This window comes from Halichoerus grypus, chromosome X, assembly GCF_964656455.1.
Source record: "Halichoerus grypus chromosome X, mHalGry1.hap1.1, whole genome shotgun sequence".
Lineage (NCBI taxonomy): Eukaryota > Metazoa > Chordata > Mammalia > Carnivora > Phocidae > Halichoerus > Halichoerus grypus.
The window spans coordinates 100,707,639-100,723,791 of record NC_135727.1 but is presented as its reverse complement, the minus strand read 5'-3'; the positions used below and the strand labels follow the sequence as shown (position 1 = coordinate 100,723,791).

At 41.0% G+C, this 16,153-nt stretch overlaps 1 pseudogene; it reads right to left on the bottom strand.

Annotated features, from left to right (window-relative positions):
- Window positions 1–644: 644 nt before the first annotated feature.
- LOC118537717 (large ribosomal subunit protein eL6 pseudogene) lies at window positions 645–1,592 on the bottom strand (annotated as a pseudogene).
- Between the last annotated feature and the right edge of the window lie 14,561 nt (window positions 1,593–16,153).

Below are 16,153 nucleotides of genomic sequence, written 5' to 3'. Positions count from 1 at the left end.
AATAAATACAATAAAGTCTTAAAAAAAAAAGAAAAGTGGTTTTCTTATAGACAACATATAGCTAGGTCTTATTTTTTGATCCACTCTGACAGTCTCTGTCTTAATTGGTGTATAGTTGGATTAATATCTATCATGTCACTGTTTCTATTTATTGGCTTCTTTTTGTCTTCCACTTTTTTCTGCTTTTTGTGATTTTAATTGAGTGTTTTATGTGATTCCATCTTCTCTTCTTTCTTAACAGGTAGATTATACTTTTTTACGGTCTTTAGCTGTTGCCCTAGAGTTTGTAATATATATTTACAATTAATACAGGTATATTTTCAAGTAACACTATCCTGCTTCACATGTAGTACAAGTACCTTACAAAGACAAAATATTCTTGGAGCGCCTGGGTGGCTAGTTAGTTAAATGTCGACTCTTGGTTTTGGCTTAGGTCATGATCTCATGGGTTGTGAGATCGAGCCCCGCATCAAGCCCCACGTTGGACTCCATGCTCAGTGGAGAGTCTGCTTGGGATTCTCTCCCTCTGCCTCTCCCCCCATGCATGCATGCTCACGCCCTCTCTCTAAAATAAATCTTTAAAAAGAAAAAAAATTCTTTCTAAATAATGGATCACTTATTTCATTAGGTTCCTTGTAAGACATTTAGAACACCAATTTGTAAGGGTAAACTCCATTTGTGAGAGAAAACACAGAGCAAGGTAGCCCTGGAGCTGAGGAACAGCTTTGATTTTTGGTAGGATTTGCGAGTCCACATATTTCTGATCAACTTCGCACTGCTCCGTAATCTCTTATTTCTCTTTCTCTGTGTCAAAGATCTCACTTTCCTGGTGTCTGGGTTTATGCATCTTCTTCTTGAAGTGAGAAACATCAGTGAGAAGTTTGGGGATTTTCACACCCCTGATATAATTTTGGTGGAGGTGGCAATGACAAATTTGTGTTGTGTTCCACACAGAGGAACTCGATTGAGGGCCAGAGGTCTGGTCACAAGTAGCAAACCACTGCTCAGCTGCTTCAGGAAGACTGCCCTCTTGCCTCTGTGGTGCCCAGTGAGGATGATCAGAATGGTGCCAGGAGTGATGCCATTTCCAGTTTCCTCACATGCTAACTGAACGTTTTGTTTTTTTGTTTTTTGTTTTTTTGTTTTTTTACTGTCATTCAACAGCTTTCAAGGCACATCTTGAGTAGGATAAAACCCAGGCATTTTGTGAAGTTTAACCACTCAGGTTCCACTGTTCTTGTCACCACCAACTGGCTTTGTGACAGTAGCAAGAACTGGATTAATCCTGGATTGAGCAGCTGAATACTTCCTCTTGTACATAGCCTTTCTGGAATACATAGCTGATTGGGAATATCTAATCTCTCTGACTAGGACTGGGTTTTGGCTGCAGTGGGGCTGCTCTTTCTTGGCGTTTTAGCCTTGAGGTTGCCCTTCTTAACCTTGGCACCAGTGTCAGCCTTCTTGGCTTCAGGTTTATTCTCCTTGGTATCTGACTTCTCAACTTTCTCACCTGCCACCTTGCAAGATGGGAAGGAAAATGAAATATTCTTAATTCCTCCCTCCAGTTCCTTGTATAATTGGAGCCATTTCATTTCACCTATATATAAGCTTACATAATAGTGTGTGTGTATATATGCATACATAGTCAAATACACTGTTGCTATTATTATTTTTAACTGTTTTTCAAAAGATCATAAAATTTTTTTTAAATGTTTTTATTTTAGGGACACGTGGGTGGCTCAGTCGGTTAAGTGTCTGCCTTCGGCCCAGGTCATGATCCCAGGGTCCTGGAATCGAGCCCCACATAAGGCTTCCTGCTTAGTGGGGATCCTGCTTAGTGGGGATCCTGCTTCTCCTTCTCCCTCTCCCTCTCCCTCTGCCTGCCGCTCCCCCTGCTTGTGCTCGCTCGCTCTCTGTCAAGTAAATAAATAAAATCTTTAAAAAAAAGAAAGTTTTTATTTTACCTTGAGGAGCTGCCAAATTGTATTCTACAGTGGTTGCATCATTTTACAGTCCCACCGGCAATGCCCAAGGCTTCTAATTTCTCTACAATCTCACCAACATTTGAAGTTTTCCTTTTTTTTTTATTTTTGTATAATAGCCATCCAAATGGATGTGAAGTGGTATCTCATTGTGGTTTTGATTTGCATTTCCCTGATGACTACCGATGTTTATTGAGCATGTTTTCACCTGCACATTGGCCCTTTGTATATCTTCTTTGGAAAAATGTCTGTTTAAATCCTTCATCAGTGGGGTGCCTGGGTGGCTTCAGCATCTGCATTCAGCTCAAGTCATGATCCCAGGGTCCTAGGATCAAGCCCTGCATTGGGCTCCTTGCTCAATGGGGACCCTGCTTCTCCTTCTCCCTCTGCCTGCCGCTCTCCCTGCTTGTGTGCTCTCCCTTTCACTCTCTCTCTCTGTCAAATAAATAAATAAAATCTTCAAAAAATAAAAAATAAATCCTTCATCAGGCTTTTATTTAGGCGGTTTTTTTTTGTTTGTTTTTGACTTGTAGGAATTCTTTTTATATTCTAGATATTAATTCCTTATCAGATATATGGTTTGCAAATACTTTCTCCCATTTTATGACTTTTCACTCTTTTGAGACTGTCCTTTGCTATACAATAATAGTTGTTCATTTTGATTGGGTCCAATTTATTTTTTTTTTTAAACCTGTGCTTTGTCATACCCAGGCAAATCTCTACCAAATCCTGCATCATAAAATTTTCTTCTAAGAGTTTTATAGTTTTAGCTGTTATGACCCATTTTGAGTCCATTTTTATATATGATGTAAGATAAGAGTCCCACTTTTTTTTTTTTTTGGATGTCAATATCCAGTTTTCCCAGCAACATTTTGTTAAAAGATTGTCTTTTCCCCATTTAATGGTCTTAGCAGCCTTGTCAAAAATCATTTGACCATATATGAGAAGGTTTATTTCTGGGTTTTCTATTCCATTGATATATATGTCTGTTTTTATGCCAGTACTGTTACTGAACGATGTATTACAGCTGTGAACTCAGGAAATGAACCAGTAAGCCCTGGTGCACTGCTGCGGCCAACTACTCCATCCCGGGAAATCCTGAGAAGGCTGGACACTGTTGCCTAACAAACTCAAATAAACTCATCACAAGAGAAGCCGATAACTCAAGAGATAAGAGTTTGGAAAAAAGAAAGGGAGAAATTTATTTTGAGTGCCGACAGCTAGGGAAGGTGGCAGGCTCAAGCCTTAACAACCTACCTCTCTACCCACAAGATGGACACCTAGAGTTTTATAGACAGGGATTTGGGGGGAACGTGCAAGAGAGCAGGTGGAGAGTGCATGATCATGGATGAGGGTCAGTATGTGTCCAGTGGTGATCATGGGCAGGGAAGGTGACATGTGGGGTGTGACCTAGGCATTCCATTGCTATCAGGGCTTTTCTGGTCCGGTGGTTGGAATGTTCCAGTCATTGTCAACACCTCAAGAAACTGTGGTAAGAAATAACTGTTGGGGTCTATAGTCAACCAAAAGGGCTTGCTAACGGTATCATACTAATTTGATTACTATAGCTTTTTGTTAAGTTTTGTAAGTAGGAAGTTTAAGTTCTTCAAATTTTTTCTTTTCAGCATTGTTTTGGCTATTCATGTTCCTTTGAAATTGCATATACATTTTAGAATGGGTTTTTCTGTTTTTGTAAAAACATCATGGGGATGTCAGTAAGGACACCATTGAATCTGTAGATCTCTTTGGGTACTATTGTCATCTCAACAGTATACATCTTCGAATCCATGGGCATAGAATATCTTCCCATTCATTTAAGTCGTCTTCAATTTCTTTCAGAATTTTTGGTACTTTTCAGTATATAAATCTTTAGCCTATCTGATTAAGTTTATTCCTAAGTATTTCATTCTTTTTGGTGGTATTTTTTTTTTTGTAGTTTTTAATTTTATTATGTTATGTTAGTCACCATACAATACATCATTAGTTTTTGATGTAGTGATCCACGATCCATTGTTTTCATATAACACCCAGTGCTCCATGCAGTACGTGCCCTCCTTAATACCCATTACCGGGCTAACCAATACCCCCTCCCCCCTCCCCTCTAAAACCCTGTTTGTTTCTCAGAGTCCATAGTCTCTCATGGTTCATCTCTCCCTCCAATTCCCCCCGCCCATTTTTCCCTTCCTTCTCCTAATGTCCTCCATGTTATTCCTTATGTTCCACAAATAAGTGAAACCATATGATAATTGACTTTCTCTGCTTGACTTATTTCACTTAGCATAATCTCCTCCAGTCCCATCCATGTTGATGTAAAAGTTGGGTATTCATCTTTTCTGATGGCTGAGTAATATTCCATTGTATATATGGACCACATCTTCTTTATCCATTCATCTGTTGAAGGGCATCTCAGCTCTTTCCACTGTTTGGCTATTGCGGACATTGCTGCTATGAACATTGGGGTGCATATGGCCCTTCTTTTCACTACATCTGTGTCTTTGGGGTAAATGCCCAGTAGTGCAATTGCTGCGTCATAGGGTAGCTCTATTTTTAAATTTTTGAGGAACCTCCACACTGTTTTCCAAAGTGGCTGTACCAACTTGCATTCCCACCAACAGTGTAAGAGGGTTCCCCTTTCTCCACAACCTCTCCAACATTTGTTTTTTCTTGCCCTGTCCATTTTTGCCATTCTAACTGGTGTAAGGTGGTATCTCAGTGTGGTTTTGATTTGGATTTCCCTGATGGCTAATGATGATGAACATTTTTTCATGTGTCTGTTAGCCATTTGTATGTCTTCTTCAGAGAAGTGTCTGTTCATCTCTTCTGCCCACTTTTTGACTTGATTATTTGTTTTTTGGGTGTGGAGTTTGAGAAGTTCTTTATAGATCTTGGATACCAGCCCTTTATCTGTAGTGTCATTTGCAAATATCTTCTCCCATTCTGTGGGTTGCCTCTTTGTTTTGTTGACTGTTTCCTTTGCTGTGCAGAAGCTTTTTATCTTGATGAAGTCCCAAAAGTTCATTTTTGCTTTTGTTTCACTAGCTTTTGGAGATGTATCTTGAAAGAAGTTGCTGTGGGTGATGTCAAAGAGGTTACTGCCTATGTTCTCCTCTAGGATTTTGATGGATTCCTGTTTCACATTGAGGTCTTTCATCCACTTTGAGTTTCTTTGTGAATGGTGTTAGAGAATGGTCGAGTTTCATTCTTCTGCATGTGGCTGTCCAATTTTCCCAGCACCATTTATTGAAGAGACTGTCTTTTTTCCATTGCATGTTTTTTCCTGCTTTGTCAAAGATTATTTGACCATAGAGTTGAGGGTCCATATCTGGGCTCTCTATTCTGTTCCATTGGTCTATATGTCTGTTTTTGTGCCAGTACCATGCTGTCTTGGTGATCACTGCTTTGTAATATAGCTTGAAATTAGGCAGAGTGATGCCCCCAGCTTTGTTTTTCTTTTTCAACATCTCCTTGGCGATTCGGGGTCTTTTCTGATTCCACACAAATTTCAGGATTGTTTGTTCCAGCACTTTGAAAAATGTCATTGGAATTTTGATCAGGATGGCATTGAAGGTATAGATTGCTCTGGGTAGCATAGACATTTTAACAATGTTTATTCTTCCGATCCATGAGCATGGAATATTTTTCCATCTTCTTGTGTCTTCTTCAATTTCTTTCATGAGTGTTTTGTAGTTCCTAGAGTATAGATCCTTTACCTCTTTGGTTAGGTTTATTCTGAGGTATCTTATGGTTTTTGGTGCTATAGTAAATGGAATCGTTTCTCTAATTTCTCTTTCTACAGTTGTGTTGTTAGTGTATAAGAAAGCAACTGATTTCTGTGCATTGATTTTGTATCCTGCCACATTACTGAATTGCTGGATGAGTTCTAGTAATTTGGGGGTGGAGTCCTTTGGGTTTTCCACATAAAGTATCATGTCGTCTGCAAAAAGAGAGAGTTTGACTTCTTCTTTGCCAATTTGAATACCTTTTATTCCTTTTTGTTGTCTGATTGCTGTTGCTAGGACTTCTAGTACTATGTTGAACAATAGTGGCGAGAGTGGGCATCCTTGATGTGTTCCTGATCTTAAGGGAAAGGCTCTCAGCTTTTCCCCATTGAGGATGATATTCGCTGTGGGTTTTTCATAGATGGATTTTGTGAACTTGAGGAATGTTCCCTCTATCCCTATACTCTGGAGAGTTTTAATCAGGAAAGGATGTTGTATTTTGTCAAATGCTTTTTCTGCATCAATTGAGAGGAACATATGGTTCTTCTTCCTCCTCTTATTAATGTGTTCTATCACATTGATTGATTGGCGAATGTTGAACCACCCTTGCATCCCGGGAATAAATCCCACTTAGTCGTGGTGGATGATCCTTTTAATGTATGGTTGGATCCTATTAGCTAGGATTTTGTTGAGGATTTTGGAATCCATATTCATCAGGGATATTGGTCTGAAATTCTCCTTTTTGATGGGGTCTTTGCCTGGTTTGGGGATTAAGGTAATGCTGGCCTCATAGAATGAGTTTGGAAGTTGTCCTTCTGTTTCTATTTTTTGAAACAGCTTCAGTCGAATAGGTATTATTTCTTCTTTGAATGTTTGGTAGAATTCCCCAGGGAATCCATCAGGCCCTGCACTCTTGTTTTCTGGGAGGTTTTTGATCACTGCTTCAATCTCGTTACTGGTTATTGGCCTATTCAGTTTGTCAATTTCTTCCTGTTTCAGTCTTGGCAGCTTATAGGTTTCCGGGAAAGCCTCCATTTCATCCAGATTGCTCAGTTTATTGGCATATAGTTGTTGATAATAATTTCTAATAATTCTTTCTATTTCCTTGGTGTTCGTCATGATCTCTCCCCTTTCATTCATAATTTTATTAATTTGGGTCCTTACTCTCTTCTTTTGGATAAGTCTGGCCAGTGGTTTATCGATCTTATTAATTCTTTCAAAGAACCAACTTCTAGTTTCGTTGATCTGATCTACTGTGTTTCTGGTTTCTAATTCATTGATTTCTGCTCTAATTTTAATTATTTCTCTTCTAATGCGTGGCTTAGGCATCGTTTGTTGCTTTTTCTCTAGTTCTTTAAGGTGTAGAGTTAGTTGGTGAATTCGGGATTTTTCTATTTTTTTGAGTGAGGTTTGGATGGCTATGTATTTCCCCCTTAGGACCGCCTTTGCAGTATCCCATAGGTTTTGGACTGATGTGTTTTCGTTCTCATTGATTTCCATGAATTGTTTAAGTTCTCTGGTTTCCTGGTTGACCCAAACATTCTTGAGCAGAGTGGTCTTTAGCTTCCAAGTGTTTGAATTTCTGCCAAATTTTTTCTTGTGATTGAGTTCCAGTTTTAGAGCATTGTGGTCTGAGAATATGCAGGGAATAATCTCAATCTTTTGGTATCGGTTGAGACCTGATTTGTGACCCAGTATATGGTCTATTCTGGAGAAAGTTCCATGTGCGCTCGAGAAGAATGAGTATTCTGTTGTTTTAGGGTGGAATGTTCTGTAAATATCTATGAGGTCCATCTGGTCCAATGTATCATTCAAAGCTCTTGTTTCCTTGTTGATTTTCTGCTTAGATGATCTGTCCATTGCTGAGAGTGGAGTATTGAGGTCTCCTACAATTAACGTATTGTTATCAATATGACTCTTTATTTTGGTTAACAGTTGGCTTATGTAGATGGCTGCTCCCATGTTGGGGGCATAGATATTTACAATTGTTAGATCTTCTTGTTGGATAGACCCTTTAAGAATGATATAGTGTCCTTCTGTGTCTCTACTTACAGACTTTAGTTTAAAATCTAATTTGTCTGATATAAGAATTGCTACCCCAGCTTTCTTTTGAGGTCTGCTGGCATGGAAGATAGATCTCCATCCCTTCACTTTCAGTCTGGATGTATCTTTAGGTTCAAAATGAGTCTCTTGTAGACAGCATATGGATGGGTCCTGTCTTTTTATCCAATCTGCAACCCTGTGCCGTTTTATGGGAGCATTTAGCCATTCACGTGGAGAGTGATTATTGAAAGATATGAATTAATTGTCATCATGTTGCCTGTGAAGATGTTGTTTTTATAGATTGTCCCTGTAAATTTCTGTTGTAGATCACTCTTGGGGTCTTTCTCCTTTTATAGAACCCCCCTTAATATTTCTTGCAGGGCCGGCTTAGTGGTCACATATTCTTTCAACTTCTGCCGGTCGTGGAAGCTCTGCATCTCTCCATCCATTCTAAATGAAAGCCTTGCCGGATAAAGTATTCTTGGCTGCATGTTCTTCTCATTTAGTACCCTGAATATGTCTTGCCAGGCCTTTCTGGCTTGCCAGGTCTTTGTGGATAGGTCTGACGTTATTCTGATGTTCCTCCCTCGGTACGTAAGGAATCTCTTCCCCCTAACTGCCCTTAAGATGGTTTCCTTGGTTCTAAGATTTGCAAGTTTTACTATTACATGCCGGGGTGTTGGCCTGTTTTCCTTGATCTTAGGAGGGGTTCTCTCTGCCTCTAGGATGCGAATGTTTGTTTCATTCCCCAGATTAGGGAAGTTCTCAGCTACGATTTGCTCAAATACATCTTCTAGCCCTCTCTCTCTCTCCACTCCCTCCGAGATTCCAATTATTCTGACATTGGAACGCTTCATGGTGTCACTTATTTCTCTGATTTATTTTCATGGATTCTGAGTTGTTTTTCCCTGGCCTCCTCTTTTCCCTTTTTATCTATTATGCTGTCTTCCAGATCGCTTATTCTCTCTTCTGTCTCAGTTACCCTAGCTGTTAGATTGTCTAGATTGGATTGGATCTCATTGATAGCATTTTTAAGTTCTGCCAATTCCCCTTTTATTTCTGCCCTTAGAGACTCTATGTTGCCATTAATTGATTTCTCCATTCTAGCCATTGTCTTCACAATTGCTAGCCTGAATTCCATCTCTGACATCTTGGTAATATCTGCATCCATTTGTAAATCTGCAGCATAAGTCATAATCTCTGAGTCTTTTCTGTTTTGGGGGCTCCTCCTCCTAGTCATTCTGTGGATGGGTGTTTGAGGGAATATATAGAGTCCAAATTATTGACCAGAACCCAAGTAAGATGCACCTGTTTTCTTGGGACCTTAGGGTTGCTGGCCTCTTGTTTTCCCAGCCTGTCTTCTGCAGGAGGGGCCTGCCGCACTGTTACTCAGGCAACCCTGTTTGGGCGGAGTTGCCCTGCGCCCCTATGGCGGGGGATGGGCTCAGTGGGAATCAGGTTTTGGGGCTTTTGTTCTCTGGCGCCTTTCCCTGGCGGCTTTCCGCGTCTCTTCCGCGAGTCAGAGCAGAAGAGACCGTTTCCAACCCTCTGCCTCAGAGCAGAGAAATCCCAGTCTGTTCTTCAGTGAGCTCTCCAGGCCACACTGTCTCCGTTTCTGTCCGTGCTGCTATAAACTGCAGCGTCCTGGGTTGTGCGCCCCTCCGCAGCGCTCCCAGTCCTGCCTCCAGGTCGGGGCACGTCTCTGCCCTTTGTGCTTCTAAAACCGCCAGCCGCTCCCAATTCGCGTGCGCGCGACTCCACCGCTTGGGGTTTCCACCCCCGGGGGTTGCAGTTCACCAGCGTGACCCCGGCGCACCGGGTTTCCCTCTCGGAGGCTGTAGTTCGCATGCAGGCGACCGTCGCTCCGGTTTCTGTTTCCTTTTCTCACAAGCAAGTGGGTTCCTTAAGACAGTTTTGTGGGAAAGGCAAAACAATTTTACCTCTATCCTTCTAGGTTCTTGGCTGAGACCCTGCACGCACGTGCGCGCGCATATGCACACACACACACACACACACACACAAACACAGTAATAAAACGACAGATTAACAAGAGAAAAAACAGAAGTTTAATACCTCCTGTATGCATGGGAGAGACCCAGGAAAACTGAATAACTCCCTGAAATGGGCCAAGCCACCACCTTAAATACCATCTCCAGCTAAAGACAAAAGATGTTGGCTGTAGGGAGTCCGTTATGGGAGGCTATCAGGAAAAGTACAGTCATCAAGGGTAAGGTTGTTATAGGGATTTAGATCCCTGCCTTCTCCATTGATAGAAGTTCCTGGAGTTTGAGTGGTCCTTCCCTTCCTGGTACAGAGAGGGAGATGCCCTTACAATTGCAGGTTTCTCTTGTAAATGTCTCTTGCAAGAGGGTAACTTCTACTAGGTTTTCAGAGCTTTTGCTATGTCTGCTGTTTCTTAAAAATAATCAGACTAGGGACACCTGGGTGGCTGAGTCGGTTAAGTGTCTGCCTTCAGCTCAGGTCAGGATCCTGGGGGCCGGGGATAGAGCCCTGAATCGGGCTCCTTGTCCGCAGGGAGTCCGCTTGTCCCTCTCCTTCTGTCCTGCTCATTCTCTCCGTCTCTCTCTTTCTCTTTCAAATAAATAAATAAAATCTTAAAAAAATAATAATCAGCCTAAAATAATCTTTATGCCCAAAAGGGATATTTTAGGGTGGCAGATTCTGCTCCCCTTCCAATTCTTCCCCCCTTTTTTTTCCCTACACAGGTACATGAAAACAAACTATTCTCAAAGAAGTATCATGTCTCAACCATATTCATTTAAACATCTACAGAAGTAAGTACTGACTGATTCCACGTGGACTCAGGTAAGCTCAGCTTTCTCCCGGGAGCTAAGGGTCCCTCTGTATCACCTTGTTCATCCTTGTTGACAGAATTGTGTGAATCTCCGTCCCCTGGTGTCAGCTGTTGATGAAAGATCACACTCTCTTCAGGTAGTAACATCACTGCCCTTCATATACTCTTCCCTTCCACATTCACATACAGACTTTGGCTTAGCGATCAGCCAGAACTAGGGATTGTGTCCATAGTTACCATCCACTCCCTGGATAGTTCAAAATGCCCAGTTCTGTCCTCCACAGACAGCTCAGCAAACCCATGTGGAGCTTACACAGGAATCTTTTGTTTCTGGTTTTAAGCATGAGAACAGATTTGACTTATCAGAGGGAAGATGACGAGAAGCATAAAATGATACAGTCAGTCTGAACTTGATGATTCCTGCATGTTCCCTAAATGCAAAGTGGGGGTAAGGATCTAACACAACCCCATCTCCTGCTACCTAGTGTGCTCCTGTGAATTTTGTAAATTGTTACTAAAACATTATGAGGTTGATATGTTCATGCTGGTTTTACAATTGAGAAACCTGGGGCTTAGAATGCCAAGTAACAGAGGGGCATGAAGCATTTTTTAGGTTGATTTGTTCATTACCGGGACTGTGATGTGCTTTTACAGATAGACAAGTGTGCCAAAACTTCTCAAACTGCTTTAAACACATGAGTTTCTTGTGTGCCAGTTACACCTCATTAAAACCAGAAAAGACAAACAGAATGCTACATAGTACGTCCAAAGTAGAACAAACAGAAAACGGTACTTCTGTCTTCTCACCTCTGAAGCATATTCTTACTCAGCCATGCCGCAGAGTCCTCTGGGAGGTCACTGGCATGGAAGGAGAGGGAATGAAGGAAGATAACAGGAATTTTGGTTGTTCTTAGAAGGTTAGCAGCTCCTCTTGATGTGCCAACCAACTTAAAGAGAAAATGAAGCCCAAACTACGGTATTTTGATTCCAAGTTGCCCAATTGATCTGCTCCATCACTGTTCCTGGGGGTAGAGATGCTGGCAACACTGGCAAGTTCGCTCCCCACCCCGTGAGATCTCCTCTCAAAGGGAAAATTCTGTACCACAGCCACAGGTCACACCTTTAGTATGAAGGCAGCTATTAGTCAAAGGAGATTAGGATGACTGTCGGACTTGGAAAAATAGAGAAATAGTGCAAACTCAAAACCGCTAAGCTGTAACCTCCATTGGGGCTCCAGTTGTGAATGTCTTACAGTTCTAACCCCATGTGGCATATAGAAGATGCTCCATGATAGTTTTGGAATGAATGATTGAATGATCTGTCAACTCTAAAAATTAAATCCAAGTCGCTCTTTTATCACTATATTTAGATTCCAAAGTTACAACACGATAGATATAGCAAAATATTTCATTTGGAAAAAAGTATAAATGAATACTTAAAATGTGGAAATGATCTAAAGATTTCAATTACCTTTGCTTTCCCAATGAGATAAAATTGTATCATTTACATCACAATCAACTATTATCTGTAACTGCATTTTGCAATAAACCTCTGCCTTTTATTAGGGGCAGATTTATCTGCATTAGCAGAAAAAAATAACATCACATTAGCTTTCAGGGTTTCTGCTTCTTTCCCCACAAAACTGAGCTGATCATAACTCACCTAAAGAAATATTACTCCCACTTTTGTAAATATTCATGATTAGTTATATTTCCATACTGACTGAAGAATAGTGGAAGTTTTAGACAGGCTACCTACATTATATGTTATAGGACATGAATCAAGTAAATCATGAGGTATGCCAATATAATTTTAAAAATGGTAAGAAAATTTTATTTTCTACTATCCCACTTAAAACTCTTAATTTTTTTTTAAGATTTTATTTATTTATTTGACAGAGAGAGACACAGTGAGAGAGGGAACACAAGCAGGGGGAATGGGAGACGGAGAAGCAGGCTTCCCGCGGAGCAGGGAGCCCGATGCGGGGCTCGATCCCAGGACCCTGGGATCATGACCTGAGCCGAAGGCAGACGCTCAATGACTGAGCCACCCAGGCACCCCAAAACTGTTTAAATTAAAGAAAGAATCATTTTATTCCTTAATGATGGAGACTTACAGACATTTAAATGCTATTTATTTTCAGCAAAAGGCACAGATTTTTTCTTGTCACTTCTCCAGGCCACACCATGTTTGTTTGATAGATAGTATCAATTCACTGGGTTTGGAGATTTGAAGCTGTTAACTTTCAAAACCTCTCTCTTGGCGGACAAGTTCAATCAGTATAATGAGCACAATGAGGCATAGAATTGTTATGTTGCCTTATGCAGTGATATAATTTATTCCTCGAAACACCAAAAAATGAACAAATACATTTCTGAGGCACAAGAACATGTATTCTACTTTGTAGGCTAAGATTAATTTAACATGACTAATAAGGTTTCAGAGTCATATTGGGAAAGTGCCCCTGTCTAGATGGCTCAGGTGTAAAGCTTATGATATTATGAGGGACTAGAGGATAGTCCGCAAAAGGTAGCACAACTGGGACCGAAATCAAGAATTTCATGGTAAGGAACCCATTGCTATAAAATTATTGAGCCCCTTTTCTTTTCTGTCTTTGTTGGGGAGATTCTGCCATTCCCTGAGTTCTTTTGTTTTAGAAATGTACTGATGGTAGAGTTTGAACTTCTGATTGTTAAAAAAAAAAAAAAAAAAAGACCAGCTAATTGGATTGTAATAATCCATCAAATTGCTTCTACAATCCTTTGAAGAAAGGCTTAAACTCTGTTTTCTTTATTTGTTGTCTCTGTTGAATAGTAACAATATTAGGCTTCTTGATTTGTGGGGTTTTTTTCCCCTTTACCATTTTCCTACAGTGAGATTCTTTCCAACTTAATCCTCTAATCTGTAATTAGCAGTGGATAACATCTTGATTCTCTCTCTCTCGGTTTCTTTTGCATACACGAAACGATGTGATTAGTAATATGCATTTAGTAATCAATTTTTTAAAAATGTGAAATGTGGAAGAATTTGGTTTATTGTCCGGCCTGGCTTCCCTATAGTAATCCTCCTACCTCTTACCAAAGGGGGAAATTAAGGCAAAGATAATTCACTTTTGATCCTGAAGGGGCCAGAGTGTGTGCAGTGCAATGCAGTTTTAGGCCTTAGGCGGACCCTATTTGCATAGATGAAGCCATGGGAATGAGAAGGAAGGAGGGAAGGGAAAGGCAACCAGGAGAACCCGCTTCAAAAGCATTGAGAATGCAGTCGGGCGCTCTGAGGGTGTTGAGCATCCTGGGTGTTGGAGTCACCAAGAGGTCGGTGGAGGATGTGCACGAGCGAGTAGATTTACGCAGCATGTGATGCTGATTAGAAAATAAGCCGGAAAAGAGGTAATTACAGCTGAGGATGACAGGTTGACAACCACAACTGAGAATGTGCAAACGCGCACACAGCGGGCCAGGGTCGCTCTCCACAGGCCCGTGGCACAGAGCCTCGGGGGACTCGGCCCAGCTCGAGCCTTTCGGTCGGGTCTCGAAGTCTAATCTTGGAAACAGACAAGTTGCCACAGTCCCATCTTTCCCTCTGGAATTACTTCCACGGCATTAAAACCCAGTCATGCTTGATAAGGGCGGCGGTGAAGCCGGCGTCCCAGGCTCTCGCCGGACAGCTGCTTGCACGTCTCACGCGCTGATTTCGGTTGGCAGGTCCAACAGGCAACCTAGTTAGGGCCCTGCCTGCGGAATTCGTGCGGGGGCCTTCCGGGCTTCGCCCCTGCACCTTTGCGCATCCGGGCAAATCATGCCTGTCCGGGCCGAAGAGCGCCCCATGGCACAGCTTCAGGGTCTGGGTCAGCCGCGTGGTGAAGGAATACTGGGCAAGTCTGCAGTTACGGTGGGTGCGCCCCATTTACGGCTTCAGAATATGGAAAGGGAGGGATTTGCATCCTGCCCCGGGGAGAATTTTCACAAGACATCAGGACACCTGCTCTAGTGTCCTTATGTCACCGGACTGGCCCACACTGGGGGGCTCTCCTGCCAACTCCAGTCCGCTGTTCTGCTCTCACCCGTTTGGTCGGGTTTGGTTAGCACACCTTTTAGGAATTCGTAGTATCATTAACGTTTCAAAGTCTAACGTGGGTCTCTAAGATTTTAAATCTTTTTATTTGGCTTTCTCTCCCTAGTGAAAAAAAAAAAGTCTATTAAAATAAGAATCACACCAAATATGAAAATATTAGATATGTGTATGAGATATATGTGTATATATTTTACATATATGACGTATTTAGAATATATACATGTATATATCTACAGTACGTGTATATGAAAGCCCCACTATGTGAAAAGACCTTTGGTAGGTATCCCAGATAAAATTAAGATGCATGATAAAGGTTTCTTCTTTCTTACAGCAGTGTAAAATTTATCTGGAAATGTACTTAAATACTTAAATTGAGAATTATGTGATAGGGTAGTATGAATGATAACAGTAATTATTATTACAATAGTACACATTTTTCTTTATAAATTGCCTTTGCTTATTCATATATCTATGGAAATATTGTTAACAGACTACCTCTTTCTTAAAGGAGTGCAGCGACCATGAATATTTTGTGAGTTATTTCGAGTTTTATTTAACAAGAATGAAAAAGCAAATCAAAATAAAGGCATCTTTTGTCCCTTGCAAATTGGTGTAAAACCTTTTCAATGAACCCATCATTTTAGTGAACACAGGCTATCTCCTCCTCTATAGTTGTCTGAAATACTAGGACAAGTTCTAATATTGTGCATAACATGTAGCTGGTTTAGGAAGCTGTTTTGTTGTTGTTGTTGTTCTAAATCACAAGTTCTTGTAAGAGCCGTTAAACTTTAAAAACCAAGGTCTCCAGGATATTTTCCAGAAGAAAACCTACTTTTTGCTAAAGGAGAAAAAAATTACCAGTAAGCAGGGAAAGGGGTATAATGGCTGTGCATAACCTGGAAGGGCATAAACCGGAGGGCAGAACTGACCCTGTCCTGAGTTGGCTTGCTATGAAAAAGACCAAGGACCAGAAGGTAGGATCCAAGGGGGGTTGTGGTTATGTCTCCCAGAGTAACTTGATTTGCCTTAAAGAGTGAACAAGTAGTCATAAGTAACCATTGGAAGGGGTTTATATTACAAACAGGAACAAGTCCTATTCCTGTATTACTTCAAGTGATCCATTTATTTTTTGATATTGAAGATTAGCAAGGAATATTGATCATTTGACTCCCAAAAAGCATAATTTAGATTTTACCCATAACATTTTTCCAGCTAGTAAAATATATGAAATCTTTAATTTTTTTTTTTAAGATTTTATTTATTTATTTGACATAGAGAAAGAGAGAGAACACAAGCAAGGAGAGCGGCAGGCACAGGGAGAGGGAGAAGCAGACTCTCCACTGAGCAGGGAGCCCGATGCGGGACTCGATTCCAGGACCCTGGGATCATGACCTGAGCTGAAGGCAGACGCTTAACCGTCTGAGCCACCCAGGCGTCCCTGAAATCTTTAATTTTTTTATAGTGCTGTGTAGGTATTTATAATAGTACATGAAAATCTAGAAAGTCATCTATCCAATATT